Here is a 9,410-nt window from a genome sequence, read left to right on the forward strand (position 1 = left end):
AGCAGTGTAAACGTTGCTTGTCTTAAAAGAATAAAAGTTTCAGACAGTTCGCTGCAGCGTTTCTCAACCTTGGGCACTTGAAGATGTGTGGACTTCAACTCCCAGAATTCCCCAGCCACAATGGCTGGCTGGGGAATTCTGGGAGTTGAAGTCCACACATCTTCAAGTGCCCAAGGTTGAGAAACCCTGGTTAACTGGCTGCTCTGTGCCAGCCTTCCCTTTCCAGGCCTTGAAACTTTTCCCATCTGCCCAAAGCAGCGTGAGAGCCTCCCAGGGACTCTCCAGCCCAGCCCCACAGGCCGTCCCCCACTTGCACTATCCCCCCAAAAGTCTGTCATGGAAGGAAAAGGCAGGGGATGCCCTTCAGGCTGTCTCCCTAAAGATGTTGTTCACACTGACTTGCCAGCCTGGCCCTGGTAAGCCAGAGAAACCGATCTGGACCGTCTGCTTGGCCCCGGAGGAAGACTCCTGGGTGGGCTTTCCATGGCACCTTCTTTAGCATTCCAGGAAACTGGAAACAAGGAAGCCAGAGCCTTAGTGGAGTTGGTTCAGGAACTTGTCACTGTTTATCCATGTACAATATTGAATTTGGTGTCATACTCCCTTTTTTTTGAGCTTGTGGGATTTGTATTTTTCATTCCCTTCCCCATGTCCTGAGCAGGTCTCCTGCTTGGCCCAGGATTCAGCCTCCCTCCCTCCCTCTGCACACCTCTTGATCCATGCCAGCAAGAAATTATAGGAGTCACATCTGGAGGGCACCCCATTGAGGAAGGCAGCTTAGAACAAACAGCTGCCTCCAGGGGGCAAGCCAAGAAAGGGGCAGCACAGGGCACCTTGTGGAATCACGCTGCGTGGTTGATGATGCTGGAAACTGGATTGACGGTCACTGAGGCTCATTTCCCCTGCTGCGTTCCTAGGGAAGAAAATAAAAATATATACACAGAGGAAGCAACGGTTTTGAGCCTTCTCTGCATAGTTCTGGGATGAATCAGAACACTTCACACATTTTGCAAAAGAGAGGGAGCCCGCGGGAAGCGGAGAGGGAAGAGGCCAAAGGAAGGAGGGCAGTGGAAAATCCTTACCCAGCAAAAAGAACGATGAGAGCCACCTTCTCTGCCCACACTTGTCCACGTGGTTAGCATAAAAGAGGACATCGTTTGGAAAAAAAATGCGGTTTGGCTTTGGTCATTTTGGAAGAAGGAAAATGAAGATGCCACCCATGATATGAGGGAAGCACAAGGTCACTTGAGTTCATGTGCTCTTTCTTCAGAATGGCGCCAAGCTCACTTGTGGGTGTTTTGAGAAATATGTGGCAAATCGACAAAGCGATAGAAGGGGGAAAAAAAGCAACTTAGAAAAGAGAGCTGACCGGTCCCTTTAGGACAGACCAGTGTTTCTCAGCTTGGCCACTTTAAGATGGGTGGATTTCAACTCCCAGAATTCTGGGAGTTGAAGTCCACCCATCTTAAAGTGGCCAAGGTTGAGAAACACTGGGACAGAGGGTCTTCAGCTGGGACTTGGACTAGAAGACCTCCAGGTCCCCTTCAACCTGATTCTGCACTCCACAAAGGATTTCAGAGAGTCTGTTTTGTGAACAGCTGATCTGATGAAGAACTTTCTCTCTCTGCTAGGAAACAGAGGAAAGCATGCCGCTTCCAAAAGGCTAAGCCTAAAAACTCGGATTGGCACATTTTGTAACCGTTCTTCTTTGCTCCTCTGAGGGTCTTCAGAAGAAGCATGACGCAACATTCAAACGTCAATAAAATCTATTGAAACACAGCAGAACGAGTGCTCTATCCTTCCTGGAAGCCCCCGATCTCCAAGGCATACGTGGCACAAAGTTCTCCCACTCAGCATAGGAGCCCATCACCGTGAGGAGTCCAGGCGAGGAGGGACAGTTCAGAGGACCTCTCCTGGCAGTGGGTTTTGCTGTAGATCTTCTTCGGAGCAATGGCCTCCTGAGCTCCATGGGTTCTTCCCTAAGGGAGCAGCGGGCTCCCTGGCTTGCTGCTCCATGCACCCTTGGGGGACATGATCCCCAGTGCCATCAAGGGGACCAGGCTCAGAACAAGAGGCCCAGGGATCGGAGCAAAGCTGGTTTCATCCCTGCCTACTGGCACCCCAGACAGGACCTCCCCAAACCCCAGCGGTGGGCTCAGCCAGGCGGGGGTGGGTAGTGAGACCTCTGCTTGCTAGCAGTAGCAGCCACCACCAGCCAGGAAGAGTTGGTGGTGGTTGGTAACCCAACGGCGGCGAGCAACAGAGACACGTTCCACCTTCCCTCCAGATGGGCTGCCCCAGAATCTCAGCCTAAGGAAAGGTCTGTGTCTGCACGGGACTTTCCCAAACGCTTCATTAACATATTTCCTTGGCTGCCCACATCCCCATCCCCACCACCAACCCAGCAAGCAACAAGACCGGCAAAATGAAATAAACAGCTACGGAGCGATGCAGGAGATGAAAAGGCAGCAGATGTCTCTTTAAATAGCAGGCCACAAACCTCGACCTTATTTGTACTAAATTAAATGAGCGCAGAGGGGAAACTGTGTTTTCCTGACCCCTAAAAGCCCACACATGCAGGCCTCTGTTCCACACACACACCCCTTCTTTTTCGGTGCGTCAAGTACCCAGCTTAAGCCTTTGCTCATCTTCCAAAACCATCCGGAGCAGCTTCACTCTTAACCTTAAATAGACTTGCTTGCAGCTGAAGTCTTGCAAAGCTCATGACACAAATGAGATGGGAGTGTGGCAAAGTTTTTTTTTTTTAAAACAAAGGAACCGGTGCAGGAAAGTTTATATCAGACCAGAACTGTGCTACTGCCGGCCTGCAGTCCCTCTCACTTCTCCCCACAGGCCCTGTTCGGCTTAGGCTCAGGAAAGCTGGAGGTCAGTAGCTCCTGGGCCCCTCCCAACCCTAAGCAGAGAAGAACCTTGATCCGGATTTTCCTGAGGATTCTGGCTGAAACTGCACCCTCCGCAGATACATTTGCTCATCGTGGCAGGAGACTTCCTGCATTGCCAACCGAAGGGGAGGAACCACAAAACCCCCCTTTGGACACAAAGGCCCGAGCTCTGCCCATCTGCCCCCTCCCCACTGCCCACTGTAAAAGCAACTGCCGCGATGTGAGGCTTGAGTAACGCACATTTAGATGATGCCTATTCCTATTCCAGAGGTGCTGGAGGGAAATGCCAAAACCGGTACCAGGTCCACCCAGGGGGGTTGAGGGAACTCAGACGGGTCCACCTTTTCCAAATGTTTTAGGAGGACGACTGCAAAGCGAGTGGCGCCTTCCAGGTGGGGCAAAGCTTAGTATTTCTGGCTCTGGTTCTCGTCCTCACTAGCCACTCAGGGCAGCTGCACAACCTCACAGTTCCGCTGCTCCTGGCTGGAAATTCAGGGGCTGAACTCCGGCCAGTCTGACACCAAATGGGGCAGAAGGCCAAGCTCAGCTCTCGCAAGACTCCCCGACTCGGTCCAGAAACCCTCTTCCACGCAGGCCCTTTGAAACAGCTGCTGGGGTTTCATTTTCAGGAAGAATCGAGAAGGAAATGCCGAATCCCGAGCCATCTGGTGGCTGAAGTCAGGTCTGGGCTACCGACTTCGGGAAGAGGTGAAGCAGGGGCGGAGAAGGCTGAAAAAGAGCGGGCGCAAGCAGATTTTTCAGGGGGCTGGAAACAGGAGAGTTTTCCCCAGGGAGTGCTGGGAAGCAGGAGCAGAGACGGTCCCCTTTCAGTGGCCAAAGCGGATCATCGGCGAAAGGGGCAGAAAAGGATCGCTTCCCCTAAACCCAGCCCCACCACTATTGCGCCCTGTGCCCAAAGATGAGGCAGGAGGGTCCACAGGGCACGGTCAAGGAAGTCCAGGTGGTGGCTGTGACGGTGTGATCAAAGCTCTGCCTGTTTTTTATGCGCAGGGTCACACCACTTTTCTCCAGGACAAGCCAGGATGGCTGGACGTCCTCTCCCATCTGAGACTACGCAGGGAAAATGCCCTCCTTCCCTTTCTCTGCAACTACTCCAGGCGCTCGCCCGGCTGCAGAATGGGGCAAAACGCCGCAAATCCGGCGGCATGGCCTCTGCTCCCAAGTTGTGACCCGTTGTCACTGTGAAGGCGACTGAGGGGAACACTCTGCAACGCGGGGCCGGAGCACAGTGACCTTAGCAGGCGCCACTTTGCCGTTTTCTCCTAGCCAAAGCTGCTGGGTTTTGGAGCACGACCCTCCTGCCGCCGCCAGAAGGCCGAGGAAGAGCCTCTCGCCCTTGTTGGGCGGTGAACCGAGCGAGCGGCCTTCTCCCAGGTGCAGCTGGGTGGCCTGCCTGTTCACGCCCCACTTGCAGCTTGCAGAGTCGTCCTGCCAGGCAGCAGCCTCCCTCAGCAGCAGCAGTGGCAGGTGCCACCGGTCCCTTCTGACCTGGGGAGAGGGAAGGGGAGCCCATCGCGCCACCCCCGCCTCTCGCAATCGATCAGTGCGCCTTATCTTGTGGTCCCCATCGCAGCTCGCCCAGAGAGGCATCAGGGCAGGGCAAGGTCAGGCCAGCTGCTGATTGCAAAAACGTGGCGGGGGGCAGCCGGGCGCTCCAGAATGTGCCCAGGACCAGGGAGAGGCGCCTCTCCTCCGCCCGGGAAGATGTCCGCATGGCTGGCAGCCAGCGTCACGCCTTCCTTCCCTGCTGACGCTTCCTGATCGACCGGCTGCCCCTCCTCGACCCAGGTGCTCTGCGGCAGGACGGGTCTAGACTCAGAGGGACCTCCCGGTGGGAAAATCCACCGATGGTCTCATTCGACAGCCCCATTGCCCAATGGGTGCTTCACCCAGGACAGGAGGAATCCAGTGGGTCACGTGAACCCGCTGGTTCTGCCAGACAGGGCCTTCTCCCACATCAAACACCTCTCCGCCCACCTGCTCAGCCTCTTTTTGGAAGCTGGCTGGGATAGAGAAAGGAAGCATCAGCCTGCCCAGTCCTTCATGTGGTTGCCAACCTGTTCAGGGAGCTGGCAGGCTCTCCTCCGTATTTGCCAATGAGCAAAGAAGGCCCAGAACCTCCCTGTGGAGAGGCAGTCTACCCCTGAGTCAGAGGAGGTAAGGGGAAGCTGCTCAGATGTGGTTGGAAGACACGGACCAGGATGCCGCTGGGATGAGTGGCCGGCTTCAGTGCCCCTGCTCCCCCATTCTTCTGGGATGAGGAAGGGGTCTTGCCAGAGATTGGCAAGCAGATCTGTCCAGCCCCAGCCCAGATCCACTCCGGCCCCCGTCCTGAATCTGCAGAGGCACGCACCTGGGCACTGTAGCTTGAGACGGCAACCAAGCAAGCACTTAGATGGAAGGCCCGAGGAAGGCCAGCCGGGTATTGATTGGCCAGCTCAGCGCGGAGTGGCAGGTGAGGCTCTGGGGTCCAGGCCGCTGCAGGGCCCAAACTCCCTGGCCTGCTCAGCCCCTCCCCCCTCACTTAAGAGGAGGGCACCTTTTGCTGTTTCCCAGGGTAGGCCCCGGAGGCTTTGCTCCCTCCCAGCGCGGGACCCAGGACCACGGATGGGGTTTCGGAAAGGCCGTGAAGGGCAGCGTCCCCCCATCTCCCCCAAACCGCTCCCAGGGTCTTGGGGGCAGCAGCTTTCCTGAATTCCCAGAGCACAGGACCTGCCATTGGGGAGGCTGTTCCACAACAGGGAGGTCGAGATCCGCAGCTCTCCCCTTCCCGGGCTGGCCGAGATTTCTGAGCGTGTCAATTGCCTCGAGAGAAGGGGGGGTCCCCTTTCGTGATATTGGGCTGCCTTGCGAAACAGGCTGGCGTGGTGGACGTGGAAACCACTCTCCACGCAATGTGTGGTGGACTTCAGCCTGCCTGTAGTTGAGCAGCCACTAGATCAGAGGGCAGGTTCTTACGTGTCTTCTTCAAAGAGAGATTCCTGGCAAATATTAGTTGTGCCAGACGCATGGAGCTCCAGTGCCAGCAGCTGCACTGGCCTTGTAGTGACAAAAGGGGCCACGTCCAGCCTGCGAGCGCCCAGGGGTGACCTCTGTTAGAAGCAAGATGCGGGTCTAACGGACTCACCTGGGGCTGAACCCACAAGGCAAATCTTTTCTGCTTTCCTCAGACTCTTGGGTTCCAGTCAGAGCTGGGTATAACCCTGAAGCCTTTTTCATGAAGCAGAATGTGCAGTGTGATTGGGGTGGCAACAGCCCCTCTGAGCATGTGCAGAGTGCCACCGTTCTATGCCCCAATGCAGGGGGGTGGAGCAGAAAGGGAGGCCTGGGGGATCTGAGCCTGACCCCGAGAGCAGGCGACTCCTTCGGCTGGGGGCAGAAGCGAGGCCTCCTCTTCTCCTGGAGCAGTGCACGGCCTCGCCTGGCAGCCTGGCAGGGTCCCTGGGCGATGACTTGGCAGAAGCCGCGGTTGCCTGGCACCAGGTTACTCTGACGACAGGGCGAGTGTGTGTGCCTCTGTGTGTCTGTGTGAGTGTGTGTTTGCCTTTTGGGGCGGCGGCTAGCATGTGAGCATGATGTCACCTGTCATATGAAAAGCAGCGAGCTGTTCCTTGTTGCAGCGTGTTAGGTAACCCTGGGGTGCCCAGTCTTTTCCAGGAACACAGGCGCTGGGTGTCGTGCTGCTGCTGCCGCTGGGTGGCAGGGATCCCCGCAGCCCGTGGGCACACGTGCGGTTTCTAAGATGGTCTGCTCAGAGGCCCCGGCTGGCCCTTGTGCCCCATCAGTGGTGGGTCTGGTGCTGGAGCGTGAGGCCAGAGCAAGGGGAAGCGTGCGCCACCCGCCAGAAGAACAGCACGTTAGGCCGAGAGGGACATCTCTTTCTTTGGGGCTGGGAACTCCAGCCGGCCTTGGGACCCTTCCCCGCCAGAAATGCAGGGCAGCTCAGAAAGGGTGGCTCTCCACTCCTTCACCACGCATCTTCCCAAAAGCAGCAGGCGTCTGGCAAAGCACCTTTTCCGGCTAAGCTTTGCTTCCACCTTCTAGTAAAATGGGTTAGTTGGAAAAGGTGCTTTGCCAGACGCCTGCTGCTTTTTGGCTAACCCGGGCTATCCTCCTCCATCCCCTTCCCCGCGAAACTGGAGCTGCACGCTCACAGAGGAAGGAGTGAGGCCGGCTGGCTTTGAAGAGGCAACTTTTGTGGAAATGGGTTGCAAAACTCGGCCTTCCTGCCGCAGCTGCCCAGCCCCGCAAACGTCTCTCAGAGAAGACGTGCTGGGCTCCAGGCTGCCTGGCTGAGCCAACAGCCTCTTTCGAAATCCCCGGGGTTCGGTGGTGAGTGGCCAGGCCAGGCCGCCATTCCTCAGTGCGGAGGGGCGGGCAATTCTAATGTGCTCAGAGGCTGGCCTGGCCTCTCGCATCCTTGAAAAAGCAAGGTTTGGGGATGAGCATTATACCCTGGACACTCTCTCCACTGCCCTCCATTCAGCCCAAAGTCCCTTGGCACAAAATAGGAGCATTTTTCTCCTTTCCTTGGAAAAGAAGGGCCCTTTTGTCCCTTGGCACAAAAATCAAGGCTCCTGGGTTGCCCGGTTCACCAGGGCTCAAAGTCCCAAGGTGAGCAGAGGAACAGTGGGCAAACTATCACAGAGGTCAGTGCTTCTGAGCACTTGAAGTAAATCCCTGCCTCGACCTCACTCGCCTTCCCTCTTTGGGGACCCTTCAACAAAGCCGCCTGGCAGTCTCTGTGCAGCACGTCCAGCCCAGGTCGCTCTCCAAAGGCCTGACCAGCTCTGCAGGACAGCACGGCTGTCTCCCCGGAGGGGGCTGGGCCAGGCTGGAGCCTGGAGGTGACTCATCCATCCTTGGCATGTTTCTCTGGTTTGCTGGCGGCGGGACGTGACTCAGGAGGACTCCAGCAGGAGAGTTTCACCCAGCGAGGGAGCCAGCAACGGGTTAATGGCCCAGCCGGCAGGGGATTTTGCTGCCAGGCCCAGAACAAACAGTGAGGTCATTGTGTCGAGCGGCTCAGGTGAGATGTTTACCTGCCAGGGCGGCTGTGGAGGGAAAGCAGCCCAGGGCAGAGAGATAACTTCTTCTCCCTTGCAGGGCTTTGTGATGGCGCACTAAAAGGGAGCCCTGAGGGTCAGCCGGCCAGCCAGCTGGGGAACCCCTTCCCACTAGCTTGGAACAGTGCCAGCTGTTGACCTGCAGAAACCTCCCCTGTGAGCCTGGGAAGAATCCTGTAAGGGGACCTTTCATTTTGGACTGGGCTGGTCCTTTCCAGGTTGTACACAGAAGTAGGTGCCCAGACGGCTAAGGATGCTGTGGAATCAGAGAGGGGTCTGCCCACCGCATCGCTAGCTGATGCGCTGCTCTGGCCTGCCCGTCGGCTTCTCCTGGGGGAGGGAGGTACCCTTTCCCTTGGATCTGATCTCTGTGTCCCTCCTGCTTGACTTGAGGGTCCAGAAGATACGCTGGTGGGGATGCTGGTCCAGGACAGCAACCTGGGGGTGTCTGGGCATGGATGCTGGCATCACTTCGGTGGCAGGGAGGGTCCTGACTTGGGCTAAGGAGTAGCTGGGCCCTTACCAGGAGGAGAGACCCCAGCATTGGTGGGGCAGGTGCTTGCAGCTTCCAGCTTGGCCATGCCATCACTTTTGGGAAGGTGATCCCGAAGGTACTGGAAGGCCAAGGAGGGCCTGGCAGGCTGGCTGGTAAATGATGCTTCTCACAGGGGCCACCTCACCCCGAAGATGGTGAAATGGTGACACTGAGGGACATCTGCCTCAGGGCTGAATTTGGATGCTCCAAGTTTTACCAGCTTTGGCCCACGTTTCCTTCAGGGTGCTGCAGGCCACACCGTCTTCCCCAAGCTCTTCCATAGGCCACCGTTGGCAGTTCCATTCATGGGAACACGCAACCCTGGCAGTCCTTCTGCTTTCTCCAGGGGGAGGAGGGACCTAAAATCAGGGCATGTGCCAGGACAGCAATTCTGCCCACCTTCCCCAGGGCCAGGTAACTCTCAGGTAATCAAGCATTTGCAACAAAGCCAACCCCGTCTCCAGATGGACTTAGATGCACAGAATGCTGGGTGTTTGGGCCTAATGCCAAAGGGGGGAAAAGCCACGACTTGGTCAAAGCAGAGTCTCTTCTGCAGCTGCTACTCAAGGCTGTTCCTGAGGCTGCAAGAAGGAGCAGGGCCAACCCTTTGGCCACTCCCCTGGGCCCCTGGCGGGATTCCCCACTGGCCAGCCCCTCTCGGCATGAGACCCCTGCCCGGCCCCTGCCAGGGCAGCCTGGAAGGGGAGGCATCCAGCATGCAGGAAGTAAGGCCAAAGGGCCACCCACTCTGGATTGCAGGGTGCGGGGTGGTAAGTTGTTTTCTTGGAGGAAATACCGCAGATGGGACCCTTTCATGCCAAGCGCTCTACTGCCTCCAAAAGGCAGCATTTTGGGTGCTCCAGGAGTGTTCTGCCCACTCTCCTG

The sequence above is a fragment of the Candoia aspera genome, chromosome 10 (genome assembly GCF_035149785.1).
Source record: "Candoia aspera isolate rCanAsp1 chromosome 10, rCanAsp1.hap2, whole genome shotgun sequence".
Lineage (NCBI taxonomy): Eukaryota > Metazoa > Chordata > Lepidosauria > Squamata > Boidae > Candoia > Candoia aspera.